This window comes from Lissotriton vulgaris, chromosome 2_2 (assembly GCF_964263255.1).
Source record: "Lissotriton vulgaris chromosome 2_2, aLisVul1.2, whole genome shotgun sequence".
Classification (NCBI taxonomy): domain Eukaryota; kingdom Metazoa; phylum Chordata; class Amphibia; order Caudata; family Salamandridae; genus Lissotriton; species Lissotriton vulgaris.
This window is the reverse complement of record NC_141688.1, coordinates 22809306-22837007: the sequence shown is the minus strand read 5'-3', so window position 1 is coordinate 22837007 and position 27702 is coordinate 22809306. Positions and strand designations below refer to the sequence as shown.

The window sequence follows — 27702 nt, the reverse complement described above, 5'->3', positions numbered from 1 at the left end:
GCAGAGAGTTGACTCCCTGGTGCATGGTAATTTTGAATCTGTTTTTTTACTCCTTTATGCTTGTTATGGGGGCACGCAGTACCGCCATTAATTGTGTGATATTTGTAACCTTTACAATTAGGGCTATGTAACCAGCCACAATGTAATTTTACTGCAAAGGCAGGAACTGTCGGAGAGCATAGTAGAAAAGGGCGCTATATGCTGATCATGGCAGATATGCATTTGTGGTTTATGCCACATTGTTTTTTGTGCAGATGTTAAAAAGCACACAATTATTGTACCACACCCAGAGCACAGTGCAAAATGTTTGTCACCTGAAATTTCCAAGAAGGTATATTTTCAAAATTTGGTGAACGGCAAGAGATGTAGGGCAGGATTTTAAATAGCACACTAATATGAGTTATATATCCCTTCAGATTTGTACCAATCAATTGGATATTCTGCCCTACATCTCTTGCCGTTCACCAAATTTTGAAAATATACCTTCTTGGAAATTTCAGGTGACAAACATTTTGTTTTACCAGTTCTTTGTAATGACTACACGATTGTATCCACATCCAGTAGGATTAAATGCTGTTCCTTTTTCTGTTTTGTTTTGTTTGCTGTACAAATGTAAATATTTTATTGCATGGCAACAACGTTTTCAGGATAAAACAATGTACAATTCTTCTCTTGCCAGTCTTTAAGATTTGAGAATTCTCATATGGATTCTGTGATGCTCAATGAAAAATCAAACTTATGATTAACTGTATAATGAATGTTTCTCCTAAGCATTACCAGCAAGGGGTAATATGCTTGGTATTAATCAGACATCTAGTGTCTGCCTGACACACGGTTTTTTAAACTGATATAATATTGATTATGTATTAGATTAGTGATTTTTAACATGTATTGTTAGTAACTTGGATTTATTGTTTCAATGTAGGGATTTTTTTCAGCAATTAAATATTCTTTCCTGATGATGGTCTTCATGACGACTGCATATTAGACCGAAACGTCGACACCTTCATCATCTCCAGAAACGTTGCGTTGTCACCAATATACGACCATTGTCTATTGATTATTCTTGGTTTTATGTTATATTCACCAGGAGTTGATGTTTTAGTTGTGAACTGAAGAGTTATTGTTATCTATACCTCTGTTCATAGCTTTTTGCTTGAATTCATTTCTCTGTATTCGTCTCCCAAGATGTAAATTTATTGCTTCATCACTAAATACAAAAACTTTTTCAGAATATAACTTACTTTCTCCGTGTGTTCACTTTTCCTTCCTTAGATTCATTCTAGCTAATTACAACGTGTGATATCCTGTGGATACACTGGAGTGTGTTACATGTGTACGACTCAAAACTAAGATTTATTGCCCACCACCCTGCAGCACTCCCTCGGCGAGCCGCCACTGCATCTGAAAAAAACAGAATGGCATAAAATATGCATGCAGCTTGGTATTACTATGCCTTGTATTACCATTGTTAAGGGAGGCAGACGACTTCAAAAATGGGGTGTACCTGATGTGAATTTTCTCATGGGGTGTGGAATTTAGATTATGCAAGCAGCCTTTGTTTGAGTTGTCTTTGTGGCTAATGCAGTGTTTTAAAGTTGATCCTTAACTCGACATGGAGCAAGCAGAGAACTTTGAAGGTGTGGCTTCCATTGCTCTGGTTGTATATTTTTAAAGTCAGTCTAGTAGATTGGTGCTCGCTTATGCAGCAGTGCAATCTGTTGATACATTTCTGTGTTGAACCCCTGCATTCAGCTGCCTTCAAGTTGCCTCATTACTGGGGCTCCTGCCGACTCTACCTGGTGGCGGGTTCAGAGAGTGAAAGATTTTGCTGAGCATGGACACTTGGTTAGAGGAGCAAGTGATAGATCCGTGTTGGACACGAATCCCATTATTCCGGCTTTACGAGAAGTGGTGGTGGTGTTCTCCAAGATAGGTGGCAAGATGGCTGCCTTGTCTGCTTCTCCCTCTCCCAGTTGCAGAATCTCTGCTTTGCTTCCATTGTAGGATGTTTTCTAGCATTCAACGGTGTTAGTGCTCAAAGCATTCGATCACGCTAGGATGAGGTCCCATGTCAAGGCGGCTATGAATGTGGGCCCTAGGTGCGACCCTATATATGAACGTCAGGGGCAGCATTCAGATATTGAAAAGCAGAGATGAGAGCAGGCACCCCGCATCATACTCTTGGCGCAGACAATGCCTTCGGATTAGTGCAGACTTCCTGGCTTCCATTATTCTTTTTTTTAAGTGCTTTGCACATACAAGGGCGGCCATCTTACACAAGCTATTCTGAGCAACTTGGAACAAGTGTGCGAGGTTTGAGTGGCAGGTCTTGATCCCTCCTGGCACTGCACTGTTCTCAGCACATCTATTTATAGGACAATGCTTGCAATGTCTGAGTGGTCACACGCTTGTTAATAAACCTGACAGAATGGATGGTGGTGACCACAGTATCAACAAGACCACTGAGGTGTGTGATGTGCCAATTATGTTGCTACCACCATCCTTTGTTCTTTTTTGGCCAGACAGAAAGCGCTGACTTGCAAATTCCACTGTCACTGCCTGAGGCCGAGGCACATCCACACCCAGTAAATTGTGAGCAGATTTCACAATCACAACAGTCGCGCTTGTTACTGAAGGTGTCCTAACACAAGTTCACCTCCACCCCGGGGCAGTCCTGCTGTGGAGCGGAGCATCTTTAGAAAGCACGAGTAACTCTTGATGATATAAAAAATAGGGAATTAATATAAGTAGACCTGGAAAATCATATTTCTTTTACAAAAAGAAATGTTTACTTATGGGGAAGGCATTGTTCGTATCAAATTTTTTTTTTAGCAAATTCATGGAGAGAGCGGAAATGGCATCACATGTTGCTCCATTGACATCGCAGGAGTTTTAATGCTGATTTGATAAAAGCTCTGTCCTGTGACCAACCTGTCTTCAATCTTTAAAAAGTGAGGGCCTCATTTATAAATAGTGTTGCACCGTTCTGGTAAAACAGTGATGCAACACTTTAAATGTGCCCTCCTTGTGACACCATGGATGCTCCGTATTTAGTGTAAGGTGCTCCAGGTTGCAAGAATTGACAGATACGTCAGGAATCCTGACGTATCTGTCGGCACAAAAATGGCACATTGCTGGAGTGTGTCTGGAAACAGAGATGCAACTCCAGCAAGTCACATGTGAAAAGACATGCGTCACCCCATAGGCCTGCTTCAAGCAGGCATAAGGATTTGATGAAATGAGGCAGCAGAGTGTCGCAGTAAAATTTTGAGACTTCTACAAGCCTTTTCTGCAGCAGAATGCCCACTCTGCATACATTTTACCTGTTACAGGTATAATGTAGCGCATGGGTTCATAAAGTGGCGCATTTGCCTAGATGCGTCACTTTGTAAATATGGCGCATTGTAGCACATTTTTGAAGTGAAGCAACGGTGGCTTAAGCTCCTCATAAATAAGGCCCTAAGTATGCCTGTCAATTTTACTCATTTCGCTTGATTTATGTCTGTTGTCAATCACTGCTGTGGCAAAAGGCTTAAACCTCAAAGTCCTCTGATATCTTTGTTAGTTCCCATGACGTTTGACATCAGTTCCTCAACCCCTATTAATTTAAAGAATTCACACCACAGTTTAGGGTTATATTGAAGATTTATGTATGTTTCTAAGGCTTGTCATAGTGCTAACATGTTGTGTTTCAGCTACTTCAGAGTATGTAAAATGCTGGAAAGGGCAAGAGAAGGGAATGTGGTAGAGATGCTGGGTGACATGCAGATGTTGAGAGCGGAGGTGCAGGACTGTGTGTAGATGAAGGTACGGATGTGTCACTCAAGAGCAGAGGGCATGAACATGTTAGAATTACACATTTACAATCAACAAGCCAACATGAGGAACCTTCTGAAAGGGATGCATAATTTTGCTTACAGATTGCAGAAAACGGCCTCAAAGTACCCAGGGTCTTATTTGGGAGTTTAAAGTACAGGCATGTCTGCGCTTTTTAGATGAAAAGGGATGACGGAAGGATCAGTGCTATGTGTGAGTCTTTCAGGATAAGAGACTGTTGGACATAACACTTTTTGCAGGGTCATCCACAGACTTTTTGTGTTTACAATACTGGTTTCTGAACCCGGTTTTGTAGGCTTTTAGGACTCTGTGCGCTTTACCACTGCTAACCAGTGGTAGAGTGCTTCTGCTTTCTCCTTAAAACATGGTAGACTTGGCTATACCCAAGTGGCATGTTTAATTTACTTGTTGGTCCCTTGTAAAGTGGAACTGCCTATGCACTGGGCCTTTCAATTAAATGCTACTACTGATTGTGCCACAGACTTAAGCAGCACTTTAAACATGTCTCTGGCCTGCCATTTCCACCTGTGTGTTTGCAGTTTTAAACCATTTTGACCTGGTAAAATAAACCTTTTGCCAAGCTCAAAACGTCCTTTTTCATACTTATAAGTCACCCATAGGTTAGGACCTGGACAGCCCAAAGGGTAGGGTGCAATGTATTTAAAAAGTACGACATGTACTTTCAAGTTTTTCCTGACCTCACTACGAGCCACTTTCACCACCTTTCCCTCCCCGTACGTGGACTCACCCCGCTCACCCTACTCATCACTGAAGATTCCGGGTCACAAAATTATATAAAGCATGTTTGGCGCTTAAGGTGGGGCGGGACAGAGGGATCTGACAATCGGAAAACGACTTAGGACAACCACTGACCGACAAAGAATGGACCTACTGCCTCCACCAAACTCACAGAGTATCCCCCAACCACAGACATAAATTGCTTCATTTAAAATGTGTTCATAGAATTTACATAATCCCTCAACAGTTGGCCAAATTTGACCCCTCCAAACCCGCAAATTGCCCTAAATGTAATACAGTAGACGCCGATTTCGTGCATATGGACTAGGCCTGTTCCCACATTGCGGCATATTGGCAGGAAGTTTTTAAAACACTTGCACAAATGATAGATAATCCCCTCTTACCTTCTCCGTAACTAGGTCTGTTGGATATGGTTAACTACATCAAACTTTGCTATAGGCGCTTTGTAGTGACAGCGTTACTCTTGGCCAAATGTGAACTCGCTGTCCTGTGGGGGGTCAATCTCTCGTCCAGCCAAATCTGCTTGGCTCCGGAGCCTAGCTTACTGCAGCTTACAATCCGAGATGTATGCTACACTTCAGCCCCCCCACCTCCAGGCCCTGGGATATCTGGTGCGTTTATCGCACACACCTGCAGCCAACGCTCCTCGCCTCTCAGGATGCATCCACTCCAGTAGGTTCTCCGTATGTTGATTGAGTTCTGGATTGCAGTCACGGCTTTCCGCCACGTCCCTGTACTGATCTTCTGCACCCTAGCAAGCGCCGCAATGTTTTAGCACAGTCAACTTATGTATTGTATACCAATTTTGCCATATTCAGTAATAGCCCCATGCAAAGGAACCTCTCTTCTTTTTCCTCCCCCGCTATTTTTTTTTTATAGTACTTTATTGTCCTTTTAGTGGTTGTTATGATTGCCATATGTTAATTATGTATGTCTCATTTTTTGGTTTTCATGTCAATATGTATTTTTTGATTGCTGAACTGAAAGATCTTTGTTTTGTTGTTGTTTTTTTGTGCAGTGTGTCATAACTGATCTCAATAAAAAAAACCTTTAAAAAAAGTTTTTTCTGACCTAGTACTTAAAAACTTTGTTTTTCACTACTGCAATGCATACCTCTCCCTTAGGATAGCACTGGAGTTACCTAATTACATGTAATAATCTGAAATATCCAAATGGAAACCCGTATCCAGTTCATATTTGGTGTCTTTGAAACTACAATGAAAAATCCTAACTTCTGGTGAAATCAGATTTTAAATTATAATTTTTAAAATGTCACTTTTAGAGAGTTGGAAAAATGTGTAGAGCATGCACTCCTTCTCTTGGGAAGGAGTGCATTCTCTACATATTTTTCTTGCTTTGCAATTTTACCGTCCCAAAAGCAGTTTGCACCCCAAAGATGAGTTAAAGTGAGAGAATTTCAAAACAAGGAGCGTTGACAAACTGTTGGGACAGCGTAGGACTGGAGTGGATTTATTAAACATCTGACAAGAAAACAATTTCAGCAAATTTATGGACAGTGGTCTTTGTTTATGTATTCTTTACTTTTAATTAATTTCTGTAGGCATGATTGGTTTTAGCACATGTAACCGTGGAGAAACGAGTTATTACTGAACCATTACAAATCATTTTCGGCATCACTTAGATGTTTGGGTTTAGATGTACATTCGAGATACAGGGTGAGGCAGGGGTAGGGGGTTTATTAGTCTGCTTTAGGTTATTGTATTACTTTCGGGAAGGAGGCAGTGGAGGGTGCATTGTGGGATTAGCAGGACGGGAGCAGTGTTAGAATAACTTGGTGCATCTGACGAGAACAGGTCGCGGGGTTAACATTCTTGAGTGGATTGGGTGTAAGCCGGTGAAGAAGTAGTTAAAAACTAACGGATTGAGTGACAGCGGGAACGGATGATTTTCCGAGGTAATGGGGATGGTGGATGAGGAGGTTAGGTCGCCGGCTGCGGCTTCAGCAAGGTATTTTATTATTATTCCGAATGATGAGGCACAGAAATGTGGAGTAGGTTTGGAGTTACAATGGGGTGATTGTTTATTGGTTAAAAAGTGGGTATGAATTGAGAAGATCAGGAATGAGGCACCAGTTGTATTCATTTGTTTGTTTCAGGCAGTTTAGTGGGAGAGGGCACGAAGGGTTGGAGAGGGGAGGGAGATAAGGGGATTGCTTCCTGCTTGATTAGCTGGGTTAAATATTAAGGAAATCACGGGAAGTGTGGTGTTGAGTGGGTGTTAGCAGTTTTGGGTGCATGGTGACTTACTTAGGATTGTGATTGAGTAGCGGAGGCCAACAGGGAACAACTAGCTGAGTTATTTTTATTTTTTGCAGAAACCCCTGACGAAGAGCCTATGAGGCTTGAAATCCATTGGGTACACTCTAGCCAGAGTCTGGCAGCTACTACCAGGATCAGGAGGTCGAGGATGGGAGGCAGAGCCTTTTGCATCTCTGCCTCTAGGCTGTGGAACGAGCTTCCCCAGAACATCAGACAAATTGGCACCCTACTGGGTTTCAGAAAGAGCCTGAAAACATGGCTATTCGCCAAAGTCCAATACCCGTGACTTTATTTAATAGATCCGGCGGCTGTTCTATATGTCTTGACAGCTAGTGTATTGTAGTACCATCTGACTACTTCCTGTTTGGGCGCCAGGATACCCGTAGGGTGACAGTTGCGCGTTACAAATAATAAATACAATACAATACAATACAATACAATACATTATGTGACCAGCCTACTCTGTTTTGCTTCACCTTTGATTGCATGTGTTGCTGTGAAAAAGCCATGATGGGCACTCAGTAAACATTTGAAGATGCTGAAATAAAGATGGAAGGTGAAAGGACGCTGTCTCCGCAGTGTTTTAATGAATATTGAAAAGGGTTTAAAATATTGAGTACAATTGGTGTCTCAAGATGATATTGGATAAAATTAGAAGAAGTGGATTAAAAGAGGGACGTTTTCCCACATCGCAGTGCGGCAGATGGAGCACGTACAAGTGCCCTAAGATATATTGACTTTTAGAAAGTTGGCCTTTTCCTGCTTGGGCATCTGGTGCCTGCAGTCTGTCTCTGGTCACATGACAAGGTGTAGTTGACAGATGATCTTTGTTTATTCCTCCTAGACACTCACACAGAATAGGGAGCTTAGGTGTGTCTGGATGGGCCATCACTGGAAGGATGGGAGGAGGAGCTGGGCACAGGCCCACTTACACTTCAATAGGCTGTGCCCTGCCTCCACACAAAGGGCTGCATACCCCCTGTAGTTGGTATCTAGAGCCAGGACAGGAAAAGCAGGATGCCTGGGGACTTCAAAGGAAAACCTATAGAAGCTTCTCCTCACTTCAAATGCACAACTGGGTATAAATATTGGACCCCAGACAAAACCTCTTTAGTGTACTTCTGGAACTGTGGATACTCTGCCAGGAAGGACTGCTGTGCTGCTGAAAGGACTGCCACCTTGCTGGCCTGCTGACCTGAAGGGTCTGCTGCCCTGCTGTGCTGACCTGCTGCCCTCTTGCCTGAGTAAGAAGGACTGGACCTGCAGCTCTTGAACCAAGAACTCCAGAGTGATCCAAAGGGCTAATTGGCTGGCCTCCTGAACTGAAGCCTAAGGAACATAACAGTTTCCAACAACCCTGCACTTGGACTCTGCCATCTGTGAATCTACTCTTTCTCCATTGTGGTCAGTCTGAACTTGTGACTGTGACCAGACATCCACAGTTTTTTGCTGCAATTTTCACAAACATCTTTAAAATTGCATATTTTTGGTTCTACTGATTGGACTTTTGCTGTTTTAGGCTTGTTATATTTATTGAAAAATGCTCTGTATAACTTGGTGCAAGATAGTTTTTGTGTGTGTGGTGTTTTCACTTTGCTACTGTTAAAAGTGTTGCACAAATACTTTACACATTGCCTCTAAGTTGAGCCTGACTGCTTTGTGCAAAGCTACCAGAGGATGAGCACAGGTTCATTTAGGACTGGCATGGAGTTCACCCTGACGAGGATTATGGCTATTTCCTGTTCAGTCAACCATCAACCCAATTTCTTACAGACACCTAAAACAAATTCATTTAAACCCACAGATTTCACAAAGAAAATTCCACACAAGTCAAAATTCAAAGTACAAACCATGAAGGTTTAATTAATATTCAAAATTACATTAAAGAAAGCAAAACATATGCGAAGGCTGTGGGCAAAGGATGAGGTAAAACTTACAACCAATATAATAAAAGATTGCCTGGCCCTCGATAACTGGAATCCCATGGCTTGAGTACATTCACAATTTATTGATGGATTGCAAGATAGATTTTAATAAAGGGGACCTAATATCCATACGAGACATTAGTAAAATTGATTTGAAGCTGAGATATATCTCGCTCATGGACTGTGCTAGAAGTGAAGAAGCCAAGCACAAATATAGAGTATAGTTGTACATTTTATTGTTCGCACAAAAGGAAAAGAAAGGAATTGGCGTACTTAGATGTATTATCATATGAAAATACTGATGAGGATAATTAGAGTTGTTACAAAAAAAGTGTAGAACTTGTATTTTATAGTGATTTTAATCATATGCAATTTTTTGCACAGTATGCATCTATGTTGCACAAGGTGTTCCACTTTTTAATATTTTTTTCATTCTTGTGTAAATTTAAATTACATCATTAGCACAAATGTAATTATGAAATGAAGGCTTCTATAAATTCCCTTGACTAACGTACTGTATATAGTATTGTTTGTTAACATATAATGGTAACACTTGCATTTAATAAGGTCTTAAGAAATGTAGTAAAGGAAAATGTCAGCATTTTTTTTAATGTATATATTGTATTTCGGATGAATTTAAAAATGTTTTGTTTTAGAATGCTTTTATGAATGTATATTTTACTCCGCAAAAAGCTGATTTGAATTGAATTAAATTGAATGTGGTTGGTCAATCAATTATAAATATGCAAAATGCAAATAACTACAAAATATCATTGGAGGCAGAAATTGAGCCCTAATCTAGTCAATAATCTGAACCGAAAACGGTCTAGCACAAAATAAATGATGAGCAAATTGCCACAAGGACTGCTCAGAAAGTTGATTTGACGTATAATATTAATAATTTTAAATTTTGATTCCACAGTCAGGAAAACCTTCAATTAGCAATACTCCCACTTAGTCAAACCTGCAGTTTCACCACTCTCTTTAGAGTTGAGACACAGCTGAGTTACCGTTGGTGGAGTCTCCACTGGCTCTACCTGCAGTAATCCTTCGCCCAGCAGTTTATCTACCAGATGACCACTTGGTCTCAGTGACAGTCTTCCCATCTTATTAAGGGCAGGACAACCATTGATCATTTTATTTACCTTTGGCCACCATGAAAGACATGGTGGGCGCAGCAGGGAAAATGGTAAATATCTCCCAGGTGCAGGATAAAAGCCACTAGATCTCTACTATATGAATACTTTGAGACTCAGTTCCGTTGCAGAAATAAATAGCAGTTTAACTCAGAAAAGAAAGACACACATAGGAGAGGGAAAAAGCAGTGCATCAGGGAGTAAATAGGAAAAATACATTATTGGTGGGCATCATAGTGTGCCTCTGTGCCCACCTGCATGGCACTCATGCACTAGGGTACCACCCCCCTAAAAACCTTTCAAACTTCTTGGGGCATCCGTGGCCTTTGCATATGATATCATGCACTAGTTTAAATTCCTACTCTACGTATTGATGGTTGGAGGTATTCGACCACCCTAAATCTGAACACTATCGCTTCTTGCCACAATCTTTGCTATAATATAAAATGTTTATACATGGGAATAGATATAACTGTTTAAATATTCACTAACACTAAACGTATTGGTGCCCAATACCCTTGAGATATAGTTTCCGTCCCAAAAAGAATGTATTTGTAAGGATTTCCATAGGATAAATATTGTAAATATGAATGAAACAAATGAACCACAGTCCCACAGGCATGTATTGTCAGTATTTACTTCACCAGCTGGTATCATGTGTAATATATTCAGTGGAGAATGTATATACTACACAAGTCTGACCCATGTACCAATGGCCACATCTCCCAGGTACATGTCCTCTTCCCAATCACCTTCATCAAGTGCCCAGCAGCTGTTTCCCATTTTGCTTTTAGTACTGAAAGTGGATTTAGGGAGTTGCTCACCAAGGCTCTGAACACCAAAGTAATAGCATGCAGTGGTAGCTTCTCTGCTATGACGGAGGAGTGGCGCCCCCTGCTTTTAAGCAGTTATCATTTTATGCTTCGTGCTGCTTTGCGGGCGGGCGGGCGGGCGGGCAAGGTAGGAATGGTGTACCCTCTCCTAAGTGCGCAATTACTGTTTAGTCGGCCCTCCCGTGGTCTGCAGGTTCCTATCATGTATGCTGTGTAATCCCCAGATGTTGCCAAGCTTTGATAGCGATATAGTATTCCATTGGCAGAATCTAGAGAGATTGCAGAGATCCTTGAGTATTGCAAAGTCCTATAGTGTGTTACTGTGATCAGAATACCCTGACACCCTATTTTCTGGCTTTATGTTTTCCAGGACCTCATCACCCCTTAGCGTGGTCAAGTCATTCACTAAAGACACCCCTCCATAGAAGACTCCTGAATAGCCTGTGTGTCCCATGACACGTCTGACCACCATCAGTGATGTTTCAATTTTGAGAACAAATACCCAATCATTTAGAATGATGAAACGTGAAGCCCAGTAGTAATTCCTAAGGTCGGGCAAGACAATTCCCACATCATATATTATCCCGCATAGGTTGCAGAGAGATATTCTGGCAGTCTTAACATCCCACTGCAGAGTTATTCTAGACTAAATGTTGCTCAATCTCTCTACTAACTTTACACAACCAAACTTCAATAAACAAAGTACGACAATAGAACAAAGGCTTTTCCAGATGCCACACAAAAGGGCACAGAGATTAAAAAATCACAATGAAGTTATATAACTGGTAGAAAATAATGTACAAATCCAATACCATAGCTTGATATACATTCCTCCCGATGGCAATCTTTTCAAATTGTACAAAGCGCTTACACGTCACAAGATACAGCGCTGAATATTATCAATAACACCTTCTCAATTAGAAATTATTCACTTCTAAAGGAAATACATGTGTAATATTGAAAACAACTGTTGTACTATGCTACAAGTGCATTCCTTTTGTTGATCAGTAAATAAGAAGGTACCTTTAACTGGACCAACTATAGAACTCTTTTTTAGATTGATACAGTCACAAATAATTTTTTGCTTGCAAACCAAAGCATATCCATAAAGCTCTACAACGCATAAATACAGCATCCATTTGAAGAAATCCTCATCCATCATCAATCATCATCATTCCTCATCCATCATCCCACATCCCTACCTGCTCATCCCTCTCCCATGAGCCTTCCTCCATCATCTGAGAAACAGATTGTTTCGCTCTCTTATTTATCTATATTTCTTGCAAGAATTAAACCTTTCAGCCAGACTATTGAATATTTGTTTCCTGATTATTTAATAGTTTTTTCTGTGTTGATCTTATAGTCTAAGTAATTAATGTTTACGACCTTAAATCAATCAAATGTGTTACTCCATTAGGGCCTATAAAAACAATCAATAGTAAGCAAACAATGTCACAATTGTAACAAACCACTACAGAGATTTACAGAAAATAAGAGAAAATAACGAGATAGGCAAATGACAAACATGTAAATTAATAAACCATATTCTGTACACAGCTATGTTTATTTCATACACAACAGAGGGTAAGTATTCCATGATACACTGTAGTTTTTTTACAAAATATATAAGACATCAATAATGGAGAAAAGGTGAGAATCGAGAAAAGAAAAAACAAAGGGGCTTATTACCAACGTTTAGCGATATTTATCGCTAACGATGCTTAGCAACGAATTTTTTAACGCTAAGCATCGCAGAAGTGATAAAAATCCTCGCGCTAACTGCCAATTGAGAGATTATCACTGGAAAATCAACGATAATCTCTCGAAGTTTGGCGTTAGCTTGATGATAGGGACTCATAAACTTAGCCATGATATCCACCTTCCATAGGATATCATGGCTAAGTCAGAAAAATACCAGGTGTAAAAAAAGCAGTGCTAACCGCGGTTAGCGCAGCTTTTTTTTATCACTAACAGGGTTAGCGAAATCCTTGACAATAGGAGAAATGTCGCTTAACAACATTTCTCCTATTATTTTTCTCTGGAACGCCCCCTTTGCATCTCATTAGCGATGCAAGGGGAAGCGTAGAGAAAAAGGGTGCTAACATGCGAATTTGCGTGTTAGCACCCTGTTGCTGATAGGGAGGTAATTTTATCTCCGCTTTCTTGGCTTTTAAAGCCAAAAAAGCGGAGATAAATCCCTTGATAATATGCCCCAAAATCACCTTTCACGAAGGATCCCTCTAAGAAACAAGGATCAGAAAAGGAAGCGACCTTTACATACTCATCTGGTGGTGATCCCAAAGAAAGTCCCAATCACCCTTAGGTACAAATAAACACCATGGTGTGAATAGTAGCACCAGATGGCTGATCCTCGAAAGTGACTAAGCCCATTACATATGATTGTCTCATATATTATATTATCTATTTTATGAAGAGATGTGTTATTCCCTAGACCTTGGATTTCGTAAATATTGTTGGTATACCCACAGGATCAAGTATTGCTAAATTCTCTTGTATCGTGACAGCAAAAGTCTAGGGAAAAAATATATTTTTTAAACAATAATGCTCTATGAAATCAGTTACATCACAGCAGTTTTTTAACAAAAAATGTTTGTGTGAAACTGTGTTCAGCATACATTGTGTGCAGAACCAGGAATAAACAACCTCATTTATTAACTGTCTATACAAATCAGACACGCACCATCAAAATTTCAGAAGATATTTCAAGCACCTGAAAGGATGACGGAACACTCAATTAATCAGTTGTCCTGCCTGAATACGAGAAAAATGCCGCCAAAAAACAACAGCAGCTGAGTGGCCATAAAGCGCCATTCATAGTTAACGCGATCACAGATCTAAACCCATATTTTGCCCCCAAAGCACTAACTTTGTTCTTTATTATAAGCAAACTTATCCACAACACCTTAGTTTTGTACCAATGACGCCAAACGTACATCTCATGTCGTCTCAAAAATTGCTGTTGAGAACCATCATTCACCACTCGATAGAGTCTTCCCTTCAAACACCGTAGGATACCAGCCACGCTTCCCTAGTCATTATCGGCATCTACACCCAGGTCATTCTGTGGTACAGGTGCATAAAATAAGCAACACAAGCCAAACAATCCACAATGAAACAGCTGTCTCAAAAGACCCAAGGCAAAGAGTGAATGGCATCCACACGAAAAATAAATAAAAAGACTGACCCGCAGGATAACCCCTTGCTCTTCCATAAATTAAATGCTCATATGGGTCTAATTCTATGGCAGGACCGGAGGCTACAATTATGCTTTCTCCATCTTTACTACTCCAAAGAGTAGCCAATAAAAACACAGAATAAACATATTACCTAAGAGACTTTGAACCAGGCCTCATTCACACTCCACCAATCATGTATAGTCCTCTTATACAAAACAGAGAAACCCCTTCTAGACTGCCTCTTTCTTGCCTGCTCCGCACTCAAGTTAAGACCGCTCTGTTTTCTCATATTACTGTGATTGCTGCCGCTTTTGCCTAGTTATTCCATTGCATAAGTGTTGTCTCTCCTGCGCTTGCGCTCTGTGGTACAAATTGTAATTCTCCCGTTTCCTCTGCTTTTTTTTCCAGCGCCTCATGCTCCTCTTTTATCTGATCGCCTCCTCTGTGGTATGTTTTTCCCTTTTTTCATCCACTTTAAGGTGCAGGTTGAGCCCATTCTCCGTCCCTAGCTCTGTTCTTCATTCTCCCTTGAGTCTCCTTTCGCTTATGCACAGCCACTAGGACAGCAATTTCTACAGGGAGCGAGGACCCGCGTATAGCCCAATTGGTCTAAATTTGGGCTATACATGCGTAGTCTCATTGACAGTTTGCCAACAAGGTCTTTGTCTTGTGTCGGCCAACGCGGAGACTCAAGACACAACAACAGGGGTGACGTACTTCCAGGGACACTTTTATGTTTATGGGACTCTGAGACTCAAACTTGTTTTTTGATGACCAGGATGCCAGCATGATATTAATAATAAGAATGATTTTTGGAAGCTGCTTCACTATGGATGCCTGATTACCAGCCTTTCTGCTCCCACTGATGCCCTGTTTGGCAAGAGTCCTTCTGGGCTGTAATAATTATGTTTAGAGTCTTTTCTCCCATTGCCCATTTTTTTCCAACCCTTGCTTCCCTCTGGGGACCCTAGGAAGTTGAGGCTCAGCTTCTCTTATCTCAAGATGTCTGAATATGAGCCACTTGACCAGGGCTATGCAGCCAACTGGCCTGCCGAAGATGAAGACTAATATTGTGATGAGGGCTTAGTGGAAGGGATTGATCATTCGGTCGAATTCTCACTTGATAAGTCTCTTTCTTCAGCCCTTCAACCTATTACTAAGCGCCTTGACAAACTTTCTAACCATTCTTCTGCCCCCTCCCCTTCCCCTTCCCCATCCTCAGGCCCCTCCCAACCCCTCCTGACACAAATTCAGACGCCCCTTGGCCCCATTCTGATGCCATCTCCAGATTGTCACAGGATGTCCTTGGGGAACACACTTATTGTGCCAAGTAATGCCTGTGCTCTCAAACGCAGGATTCACCCCAGATACCGATTCGGATTCTTCTGCTTCTCCTCTGTCCGATGCCAGCAGACCTCCTCCCAAAAAGTGTAAACCATCTTCCGCTGCCCATCCTAACTCACTTCCCCAAAAACCTTTTACCTTTGAGCCCACTGATATTGTTCACCCCAGGACCTCGTCCTGGGTCCCTGCCCCTGCTGTCACAGAGTAAATGCAAACACACCTAAGCATGAATTTCGAAGAGGAACTGCACTTTAGATTTAGGGCAGAGTGCACCAGGCCAAACCTTCCCCTTAAGACACCGCAACCCCCTGATATTGATCCCAATGTGTTGACTTTCTTGAAAATGTATGCCACAGACTCCGAAGATTGCATAGGTAGAGATCTCCTGGCATGCCAAGATAAATTGTTAGATGTTTCTGGGCTGCAGGCAAAGCTCTATGGAGCTTGTTCTTAACGCACAGGATACGAGCACCCCTATTAATCCTGAAGTCTCAGGGAGGTGGACCCAAAGAGCGATCTGTTTGCTTAGCAATGCCATTTGTCCTTTGGCCTCTGAACAATGCTAGTCTGTACTCAAGAGAATTGCCCCTCAATGACTGGAGGAAAACCCTTCAGCAATAGATTTGTCAAAGACATTGGCAAGTTTATCAACATCTTCGCCTCATTGGATAAAGCCCAGACTTCACTAAAGAAAGTCAACCAGGTTTCTGCTTTTGTGGCAGAGGGAACGGGCGGGACACATCTTATGCTCGCTTTTTCTCATCCAGGTCCAGGGGTTTTACTGACCGCTATAATAAAAGGGTCAACAGAGGAAACCAAAACGTAAATGTCCGGTCTACAGGTAAATGTTTTTTCTCTTCGCTTGCCAGACAGTCCGCTGGGGGGCAGGCTGTGTCACTTTGTTCAAAATTGGGCCATAATTTCATCAGATACTTGTGTGTTATTTACTATTCGAGGCTACCATACAGAGCTTTCACAGGTGCCTGTGCAACTTTTACCTCCTCCTCTTCCTTTTCCCTACTTGGCATGAGTTTTATAGACCTAGAAAATCAGGAACTATTGGGGAAGCAGGCTATTGCCCCAGCTTTACCCCATCCCAAGGGTTTTTGCAGCAATGTCTTTCTGGTACTCAATCTGAGAGATTTCAATCAATGGGTGGTTTACCTTCATTTCAAAATTAAGGGCATTAAACTCCTATGAGATTTACTCCAAGAGAAGGATTGGATGGTGCATCTGGATCTCAAAGACGCCTACCTTAAGGTCACCATCTTCCCTCCTTACAGGCTTTTTCTTCAATTTCAATGGCAGAGTCAATGGTTTGAATATCTGTCCCTTCCCTGCGGACTCTCTTCTGCCCCTTGGGCGTTCAAGAAACTTCTGGAACCTGTGGTCGAACGTTTGAGGAAGATGAGCGTCCGGCTGATTGTCTATTTAGATAACACAATTCTGATGGTGCAGGAAATGGAGCAACTTCTGACACATCTGTCCTGGATGACAACCTTATTCAGGCAGTTGTGGTTTGTAATCAATACCAAGACGTTGGTGACAATTCCAACTGAATAAATGGAATGTCTAGGATTTTAGATTGATTCGATCAAGGCCCAGTCACTTCTGCCACCCACAAAGAACAAATCTATCAAGCGAGAACTGTAGACAGCAATGTGCTCACAGATGGTGTCTTTGAGATCCTTAGCTTCGATTGTGGGTCTTGTCAGCTTTTTCTATTCAATCGATTTTCCCGGGCCCTTTACATTACAAAGCCCTGCAGAGGTTAAAGAGCCATTATCCCCAGAAAGGTTTGACTTATGACTGTCAAGTTACTCTTTCTTCCAAAGGGCAAGATAAACTCAACTGGTGGCTTTGTCACATAGAAGCATGGAATGGCAGAGCCATTTTTGGGCCGTTCCGGATGTCATCATGGAATCCTTAGTCAGCTGTTAGAGCTGGGGAGCAAAGTGCTGTCTCTGGTCATCATACACATAAACTGTTTGGAACTGCTGGCGGGATCCTTTGCAATAAAATCTTTTTGTCCCAAAAAGAGCAACTGCTGTATCCTCCAACGAATGGACAATGTGGCTGCAGTTCGTTTCATTAACAGATGGGGGGGAACAGGTTCTGTGTTGTAGCGAACATCAACAAGGAGTTTTAGCACTTCTGCCTTCGCCAGAAGATCACGGTTCTGGCAGAATATCTTCTAGGCAAAGACAAGATAGTAGTGGATTGGACCTCCAGGTTTCTGGTAGATTACAGAGACTGGAAGTTCCATCCTCAAGCATTTCAATTGATCCTTCATTCGTTTGGCCCTTGTAAGGTGGATGTTTTCACATCCAGATTGTACTGTCAGTTGACAGACTTTTACAGCTGGAATCTGGATATGTCTATATCGCTGCCCCTTCTTCTTCCTATCTTCCTGAATCTTATTTTTGATCCTGTGGGCTTGCCGCACCCTCTTCTCCTTCAAGGCCACTTGGTTCTCAAGGCCTAGAAAATATCGAGAGATACGGACAAGTCGAAGGCATTTCTTGGGCAGCAGTTGCTTTTATATGAAAGGTTGGGCCTCTATCCACTCACAAACGTTCTTCTTCTGCATGGAGAAAGTAGGTGGGTTGATGCTTTCAACAGGAGGTGGATCCCGTGAGCTCCGAGCTGAAGGATGTCCTTAACTTCCTCTCTGAGTATGCTGTATCTGGGTTATGTTACGGGTCAGTAAACAATTCCATATCAACTTTGCCAGCAGGTCACTACCATATTGATGGGAAACCTATGGGCATGCACCCTCTTGTATGTAAACCGCTTAAGGGCGTTAGTGTCATTAGTTTCTAAAAATATGCGTTTAGACAACGTAAACTAAGGGATTGGTGTTGAGACTGATTCCAGACGGCTACGCGTGGAGCTACGCTGGAGCTCCACGCACTCGCGTAGCGCTCGGATGTCCTGTTCCGTCCCGAGACTCCTCCCCCCTTCCATGAGGCTGATGGCGGCTGACGGCTGACGGCAACATTGTTGCAGCGCCCCGGATTAATGGATCATTGACGGCGGTAGTTTGTGAAACGCATTTTGGACTCCGGGACACTGACGAAATGCCACGCTTTTAGGCATTTGCTGGAGAAAGTGTTGGAAAAACGCTTGGTTTGATCGGATTTAGACCCTAACGATACTGCGGATAAGCAGGTCAGTGGGGGCCATTTCTGGAACTTTATGCAAACGTAGGCAATTTATAGAACTATTGAGCTGTGATGCCTTAAGGCTTAAGGCGGATTGTTTACTTGCTGGGCAGACAATCTATTGGCAGACTATTATAGACTGGTCAACTACTCTCCACAGGGTAAAGTAAGCTAAAGCATATAAAAATCCCTGACCCTTGACTCCCTGACCTCAGCAGAGGTTACCCCACCAACGCAACTGGGTATAAGCTAAAACTTCAACCACAGCGTGGATAGGATTAATTTGGAGTACAGACTTGCAGAGCTGCTTGAGCCCTCGGCAAATTGAAATGGGGAAACAGCTAACAGCCCGTGCTAAAGCGAGAGCGCTCCGCCAACAAATTAAAGACGGCGAGGATGCGGCTAAATCTGCTGGTCGGGTAGGAGATAAAGGGCCCTCTTCTGTGGAGAACTCAGAGAACTCGGGTGAGGGGGAAGAGGAGTCTCCGGAAATTATATCCATTCATGCCCCGCAGATCTGTGTTGAGAGGCCAGGTGGTATGTTAGTTTTGGAAGCACCCACCTTGGATATGGATTCGGATAATTTAGTGGACAAGTCGGGGATTGCAGGTCCAGAACCGAAGGATGCGATATCTTCTATCAAGGACCCCAAACTGAAAGACTTGCAAAATTTGAAAGAAACAAAAACCTCTGGAGAGTCAACAACTGCGAAAATCACTAAACAGTTTCCTTTATTTGAAAAGAAATCTGTGGTATCTGCCAATAGTACCTCTGCAGCACTAAACGCAGAATTGATGATGGACCCAATCGGTTCTTTAATCACTACCGAACATGTAGCAGCAGCTGGCCCGCAACCCAGTTTGGCCCCGGCTCAACCAAACTTGTGCTTTGCGGATGTTCCTAATGTACAAGAATCTTCTGAGATTGAATCAGACGCCACTGGTGACTTTCAGATATCAGTAAAAGATATGCTTAATCTGATCTTAAGTGAAGTAAGAGAGATGAAGCAATCTCAGAAAGCGGAACTCATAGTGATTAATCAACGGTTAGACAAAATGGAAGATTTAATGACCTTATTTCCTGCTCGTCTTCAAGAGGCAGAAACCAGAATTACGGGACTAGAAGGGAATCTAGCAGAAGTAAAGAAGGTCACCGCAAGTGTATCAAAAATCTCAAAAGCTCTGGAATCCAAACTCGATGATTTGGAAAATTATAACAGAAGGTCAAATCTGAGAATTGTAGGGGTTCCGGAGAATATTGAGGGGTCCGATATGAAACAGTGGCTCACTTCATTCTTTCTTCATGAGGTCATTCCTGAGTTTAAAGGAGATTTGACTATTACTCGTGCACACAGAGTTCCTGCTCATCAGCCCCTCAACTCTACGTATCCCCGAACTATTCTTGTGAACTTTGCTGATGTGCGCGTTAAAGAGACTATTCTTTCTGTGGCATTTAGGAAAAGACAATTTGTGGTGAATCCCACTACTAAATGTAGGATTTTCTCAGATATGTCAGCCGCTGCTGCAAGACGCAGGAAAGAATTTGTCAAGATACTGCAGTTGTTTAAAGATAAAGGCGCGCAAGCAATGATTGCACAGCAATCTAAATTAAAAGTGTTGGTGAAGGGTAAATTCTATATGTTCACGGAGGTGGATGAAGCAAGGGGACTTTTGGATAAGATATCACAGGGTTAATATGATATTAGCTTAAATATTAGCTTGTCAGCTTAAATTGTGTGTTCTCCTATGTATTTACATGGTTAGGGGTGATGGAGGGGTAGGGAGGAATAAGGATATCACGGGGTAAGAGGTGCAATCACAAGGCACCTCCAAGATAGGGGTTAGTACCGGGTGGCTAGCGTGGAAAGGAGAGGTAGGGAGAGAGCAGGGCCACAAGGTAAGGGTGAGGGGGGGGAGAAAAAATGAAAATATTGAAGTTTCTTTGGTTGAGGTCGTAAGTTTTTGGAAGAGTGGCTTAAGGGTGATAATGAAGGAATTATTTATGCTAAAAAGTATGAAGTACTTTCTTTACAATGACTAGTAGAGGTTTAAAGATAATTTCGTTTAATGTTAACGGACTGAATAATAGGAAAAAAATGCGGGCTATTGAGTCCTGGATCAGAACGGAGAATCCATCTATTGTTATATTGCAAGAAACCCATATTCCGGATACAAAAATAGAGAATTTTTCTATGTTTAAAACTTGGGCATCGTATCGAGGGTTTTCATGTGCCACAGAATCTCTTCGAGGAGTGGCCATTTTTTTAAATCGCAATATGGATATTGAGATTCTTCAAACTGAAGAAGATATGGAGGGACGATGGTGCTGGGTGTCATGCGTGGTGAGTGGCAGATGTAAGCCTATTACTTTTGTCTCTTTTTATGCCCCAGTGGATGATTCGAGTCAGAAGTACGATGAATTATTTCAATCACTCTACATGATTAGGGGGGATATTGTGATTGGAGGAGACTTCAATATTCTGATGGATGTAAAATTGGATTCAACTGTGCTCACTAAAAAACAACTTAAGCCTAAATCACGAAGATCTATAAGCCAAAATATAGTTACATTAGATCTCTGTGACCCTTGGCGCTTAGATAATCCTCAAAAAAAAGAGTTCACCTTTTGGTCAGGGAGACATAAATCCTCATCTCGAATTGATTTCTTTTTAGCATCCACGGAATTAGAGTTTTCCTTTCAAAAGTTGATGCATAATGGGTTCTCTGATCATGCTATGTTAGTGATTGAATTTGGGGCTGGAGAAGTGGAAAAAACTCCTAAAAGATGGATATTCAATAAGACATATTTACAGGATGAGCAGTGGATTAAAACATTAAAAGTGGAGATCTCAGACTTTATTACACGTAATCTAGATACTGCCCCTCTGGATATTGTATGGGATTCACTGAAAGTTTTCATTCGCGGCATTATAATTAGTAAGGATGCTTCAGAATGGCGAGCTGTCAAGCAAGTAAGAGATCAACTGTATCATAGAATCGCTACCTTAACTCTATTACGTCAATCTGATCTCTCAAATACAGTGAAAAACAAGTTGAATGAAGCAAAACGTGAACTCAGTACAAACTTTTATAAACAGAGTGAGGAACAGTTTCTAAAACAATCTCAGAAGATATATGAGGAAAGTAATTTCACGGGTAAACTCTTGGCTTGGCAAGCTAAAGAACAAGTGGCTGCGAATAAGATTCATCTGTTAAAATGTCCGACTACACACACAGAGACCTCACAAACTGCTGCAATAGGTAATATAATGTTGTCACATTATCAAAAGATATATACTCAACACCAAGATATAGATGCAGTTAAACTTAGGACCTTTCTAAATAAATACGAAATACCATCTCTAGCACAAGAGGATCAGGAAGGAATGTCAGCTCCTTTCATTAACGCGGAGTTGGAACTAGTAGTCAAAAATTTACCAATGGGCAAGGCCTGTGGGCCGGATGGCCTGCCAGCCGAATTTTTTAAGGTTTTCTATGACTCCCTGTCGGACTTACTACTTCAGTTGCTAAATTCTATGTTAAAGGGGGGCCAAGTTCCTAACTCGTTTACGGAAGGCTCGGTGGTTAGCTTTCCTAAAAAAGGCAAAGATCGTAAAGACCCCAATTCATATAGGCCCATTACCTTACTCAATACTGATTATAAGATTACAACAAAACTGCTCTCCTTGCGATTTAACTCCATGGCGGCTGCGGATCTTATACACCCAGATCAGAATGGATTCATTGCAAGCCGCCAACTTGCAACGAACACTCATTTTTTAGTAGAAGCCTTAGATTATTTTGAGATGAAGAAGATCCCTGCTTTAATTTTATTGTTTGATGCAGAAAAAGCTTTTGATTTGGTGGTTTGGAACACACTTTTTGTTATTTTGACACAATTTGGCATTCCCTCACAGATTATTAATTTAATTCAAAATTTGTACACGGGTGCTAAAGCTAAGATAATTGTTAATTCGGTCTTAGTAGGTACAGTCTTAGTTCAGCGAGGGACTCGACAAGGCTGTCCTTTATCCCCCACTCTTTTTGCTTTTTTTATTGAGCCTTTAGCCATAGCAATTCGTAATTCTCTAGATATAGTCCCTCCTGTTCCTACTATGGCCAAAATTAAAATGTACGCAGACGATATCATGCTGCTAATCAGACCAGATATGAAATCTCAGGTCTCCGCCTTAAAACTTTTTGAGGAATTCGAAACCTTAGGTGGCTATAGGATTAATAAAAGAAAAACCGAAATTTTAGTCTGTGGAGGGAAGGATCTTAATGTTCACCCAGAGTTAGTCGGCTGTATCAATCCAAGGCCAAAAAGATATTTAGGAATTTTCTTTTCGGCTTCGGTCGCAGATTTATATATACTTAATTTTGAACCTCTTTTGCGGAAAATACATTTAATGTTTACTAGGTGGAGTCCTCTGCCATTATCAATCTTGGGCCGGGTGGCCCTGATTAAGATGTCCGTGCTTCCACTGTTTAATTTTTTGTTTGCAACTATTCCATGTTTTCTTCCTGCAGCCTTCTTTTCAAAGGTAGAATCTTTATTTTCTGGTTTCATCTGGGCAAAAATAACAGCTAGACTAGCATTAAGTACTCTCTATACAGATACAAAACAAGGTGGGCTATCTCTACCGAACATTAAAGATTATTATAGTGCATATTTTGCACAATATCTAGAGCGCTTTAAGATTGGAGCGCAAAGACCTAGTTTATTTATTAATTTCTTCTTTGACCTTATCTGTAATGATACCCAGACTCCCTTCGTTTTGCAAATTCCGAAATCTCCAAAATTAGTTCGATATAAGATCATGAACTGGTTTTTTAAACGACGGGATGCTATCCTCAAAAGATATTCCCTTCCACGCTTCAACTCTAAAACTCCTCTGAAATATGTCTTCAAATACACAGAAACTAAAATAAGTTCAGATATTGTTATGCAATGGAATCATCGAGGGTTTAACAATTTATCAGATTTCATAAGGGATGGAGTCTGGATAAAGCCGTGCGAGATGCAACTATTGATTCAGGGGAATTATCTGCTAATAGGTTCTTATATTCTGATTTATAAAATGCTGGAACAGCTGGACCCAGGCAATCTTAGTTTACAGAATCAGCTATGGGAAGATTTGTTTGTGGTCGTGAGGTCCAAGAAACCAGGGGAATGGAAACGCTGTTTAGCTCTTCAAATTGAGATAGATGTCACCCCAAAAGCTATTAAAAAATGGCAAGATCAAGAATATCATGTTCTCTCTGTAAATGTTTGGAAAACGTTAAATGAGTTAAACTTTAAAGTGTTACGGGGTGCTAATTGGAGAAGAATGTTATTTTTTAATAAATGGCTGCTATATTATACACCAGCCGCTATCTCAAAAATGTACGTTAACACATCTGCCAATTGTTTTAGATGCCAGCACTTTTCCCCTGCTAATTGGTCTCACACCATAGTTAACTGCCCTAAAATTGTACCCTTTTGGAATGAGTTATTTAAGTTTCTACAAACTGATTGTAAGATTCAGATTTTATATAATGAAAAGTTGATGCTCTATGGGTATGATCTCGAACTGGAAATTGATGATCAAACCGTCAAATTGTTATATATTGCAATGGCTGTAGCAAGGTCGTTAATACTGCAAAATTGGAGATCAACTCAGGTCCCGTCGCTCCAAGCATGGCTGCAAAAGATAAGAAATGTTAGAAGAAGTGAATTTTTATATGCAAAACGGATAGGAGGGTTGAGGAAATTTGAAAAGACTTGGGATTCGTTTTTTGAGTAACTATGGATCTGTTTTTGCTTGGTAAAAAGTAGCCCTATAATTTTTATTATTATTATTTTTTTTTTTTGATTTTTATTTCAATTTATTCTATTTTGTTTGTATTCTGCATGTAATGTTACTTTACATATGCCTTGTTCTTGATTTTTGACATTGTATATATCGGTTCAGATTTTTAAGAATCCAAAGAACTTCAATAAAAAATTGTTTAAAAAAAAAAAAAAAAAGAGACTGATTCCAGACACCCCCAAAGGATATCTTAGCCTTTAGACCAGCTAGCTCACAGTGCCACCATAAGCTCCCTAACCTTACCAAGAAGCGAATAGTTTCTGGCAACTATTGAACATGACAACCTTTGATACTTCAGGGATTGTGGAAACAGTACAGTACTTTTTGCTCAGTTAATGGTTCTTACTAAGTCTCAGAGAGATACACAGAATAATCGATTGGGATTTTTTTGATAACCTATAGAGAAAATAAAAGTTTGAATTCTGCCATGGTGCTAAAACAGTAAATATATGCAGGCATATAAACGTGACAGTAATCAAGGGTACTCCTACTATGCGGATCCTACCTAAGTGTACCTGTCATATATGTGGGCGTAAATCCAAAAATCCCCTAGGAAAGAGCCAACCTCATTACCTGACGGTAGAGAATGAAGGACCCCATCTTGGTCTCAAGTTGGACACTCACAAGGGATTTAAGACCGCTGGGTGTTGTAGCTTCTGCAGGCTGGGACCTTATTGTTTTGTGTCTGCGTGGAAGCTTCTCCTCTGCCTATCTAGCGATGGTATGGTTCTTTTATACCACAAAGATAGCCTCGGGGTTCCTAACACAATCGATATGTGGTGAGTATGATTATGCAAATGAGCCTAAATCAATACCTGCAATTATTCATAGTAGTCCTTTTGCCCTAGTATGAAGATGACCATGACTTTTATAAAGAGTATGTTCATCCTGTTATATACAACATGTGCAGGGGACTTTTCTAAGAATCCTCATGCATCATAAATTAGGCTAGTTTTAAGGAATCTGATCGACATTTATTCAGCACATAACTAGATATAAGGTCAGTGCTAGAACCACTATGCAGGGAAAGTTAGGACAAATGTAGATGAAAGGTCATGTAGCTACTTAAGCCTAGATTGGGGTACATAACATTAAGGTTGCTAACCCTCCGAAACTGAGGTTATATATTTGCGTACTCATTAGAATAAAACCCTGCATTTATTTTATAACTAAAGTATATCCATTTGAATAGTACTCTATTTCTATATTATAAATGTCTATGTATCTGTAATCATGCATGTAGACATATATTGAGATGCTTGCCATGTTAACTTGACAAAATCCCTAAGCATTTGGATTTCTTAATGTTTAACCTTCAATGTGAATGTTTGCTTTGCTTGCAATGTTTTTCTCTTCTCTGCAGGTGCAGTTGTTAGAATATATAACTAGAAAAAGTCACATTGCATGAGAGAGATAGTGAGGTTCGGGAGGAGTACTTTTGGCAAGTATGAGAAGCCTTAATGCACAAACAGAGGACTACTGCTTGTACTGAGTTGGGAGACGGGAGGAATCTAAGGACGTTCTGATATGTGACCAAAGCAAATGAGTTTCAAGTGCAGTTGCAAGTTTTACTGTGTGAATGTAGAAAATAATGAGATACATGATAGGGGTCCATAACCCCTTTGCTGCGGGGGTAATTCCCCCGCTGTGCTGGGGGGAGGGGGGTGCGCACAGCGCCCGCATGCTCATGACGAGCTGAGCTCGTCATGAGCTGCAGTACTCCTGTGCTCATGACGAGCTCAGCTCGTCACAGGTGCATTGGCTGCCGTGGAACATTCAGCACAGCAGGGGAATTCTGCACCTGAGCGTTCCACGGCCCATGACGAGCTCAGCTCGTCATGAGCACCGGAGCACCGTGCCTCATGACGAGCTCAGCTCGTCATGAGAAGGCAAGGTGTTAAAGGTTCTTTTGACTTATGGGTTTAATTGGAGATCACACTTCAGTTAGATTCAGACTCATGTTAGACTTAAAGAGGTTCACACCTCTTGGCGACATCTCTGTTGTGTGGCTTCATGCTACACAATAATCTTTCCCTTTAGAGAACTCCTGCAAAGGTTCTGCTATGCTGACACCTTACTCCTTTAACAGATCTAACTAGGGCTTCCTCATCCAGTATTATTTAGAGTAGATTTAGTTTATTTAGATTTACTCATGCCTAAACAAGAGGACCGCAAATCATATACAGATCATCACATTCTTGTTTTTCTATTTTGCATTGCCATCACCGAATGCTTTGTATGCTTCATGTTTATGAGGCTAAATTTTGTCAGATGATTCGGTCTGCTAGTAGTTATATTGTATTGCTAAAGTATATTCTTGAGACTTCTGTATATCCGTTTGGCTTTGAATTTGTAATAAATCCATACTTAACCCCAACTTCTGACTTAGAGTTTTACCTTGTGGCAAAATGGATTACACTTTATTTGTTGAATTGTAGTTGATTCTAACTCAAGTCTAAGTTTATTTTATTTGCATAGTTACTAAAAAACCATTGAAATTCAATAAAAGAGCCAATAAAACCATAAAACACAATACAATGTGGTGCTACGCATACGTCAAATGTTTGTAGCATCTTACCAGGAAATGTCAGCTAAAAATAGATCACCATAAAACATTTTACAATTGCAGAGCCGAACATCAAGGCTGCGTAGCTCTAATTGAAGAGTATAACATTGTCAGATGGTAACCAGATTCTTCAAGATAGGCCAGGTACAAAGTGCGCAAGTGCACAGTGCATTGGGAGACTTTAAACACACTAAAATCAAAGGCACGCAGTCTCTGGTGCCAAATGCAAGGAGCGCAAAGTGCAAAGTGTGTCGGAGTTTGAGGTGCTAAAATTACGTGTTTTGGCCACTCAGCCTACTTTGGACAGAAATAGGAGATTCCCAGGAGCAAATTTGATTTCGGCCTGCCACCACTTGAAGTGCAGGATGGATCATAATCAAGGCACCATGCCAGCTCATTTTGGCATTTTCTTTTCCACCGGGGCAGGGAATTTTACCAAACGGCAGTTGAATTGCGGTTCCCCCGGTGTGAAGCAGGCCAGCACAGCCTGCCTGCACATGCAGGCCCCTCTCTGGTTGAAATGGGCCTTGAGCAGCTACCTCCTTTTCCCTAGAAGTATTGTGCAAATGCACAACAGATGCCGTAGATCTTCTGTTTCTTTACCACATCAGCGGCAGGCAGTTGTTGTCGCCTCCCTCAACCAGTGGGAGCGGTGCAAGGCAGATGGAAGTAGCCCCACATGGCATTTCAAAAATTGCTCTTTAATGGTTCTGGAGTAGCCCAGGTTGAAGTATTTTGGGGGACAAGTACACAGTACCTATTTAATATCATCCAGGCATTAGGTCTTCCTGAAAAGGCAACTATTCCT

The 27702-nt window shown here is 41.2% G+C and overlaps 1 protein-coding gene across 2 annotated transcripts in view; it reads right to left on the bottom strand.

Annotated features, from left to right (window-relative positions):
* The window catches only part of SNX22 (sorting nexin 22), a 134067-nt gene that overhangs the window by 46267 nt on the left and 60098 nt on the right, over positions 1-27702 (bottom strand). The gene's annotated exons all lie outside the window — the stretch shown is intronic.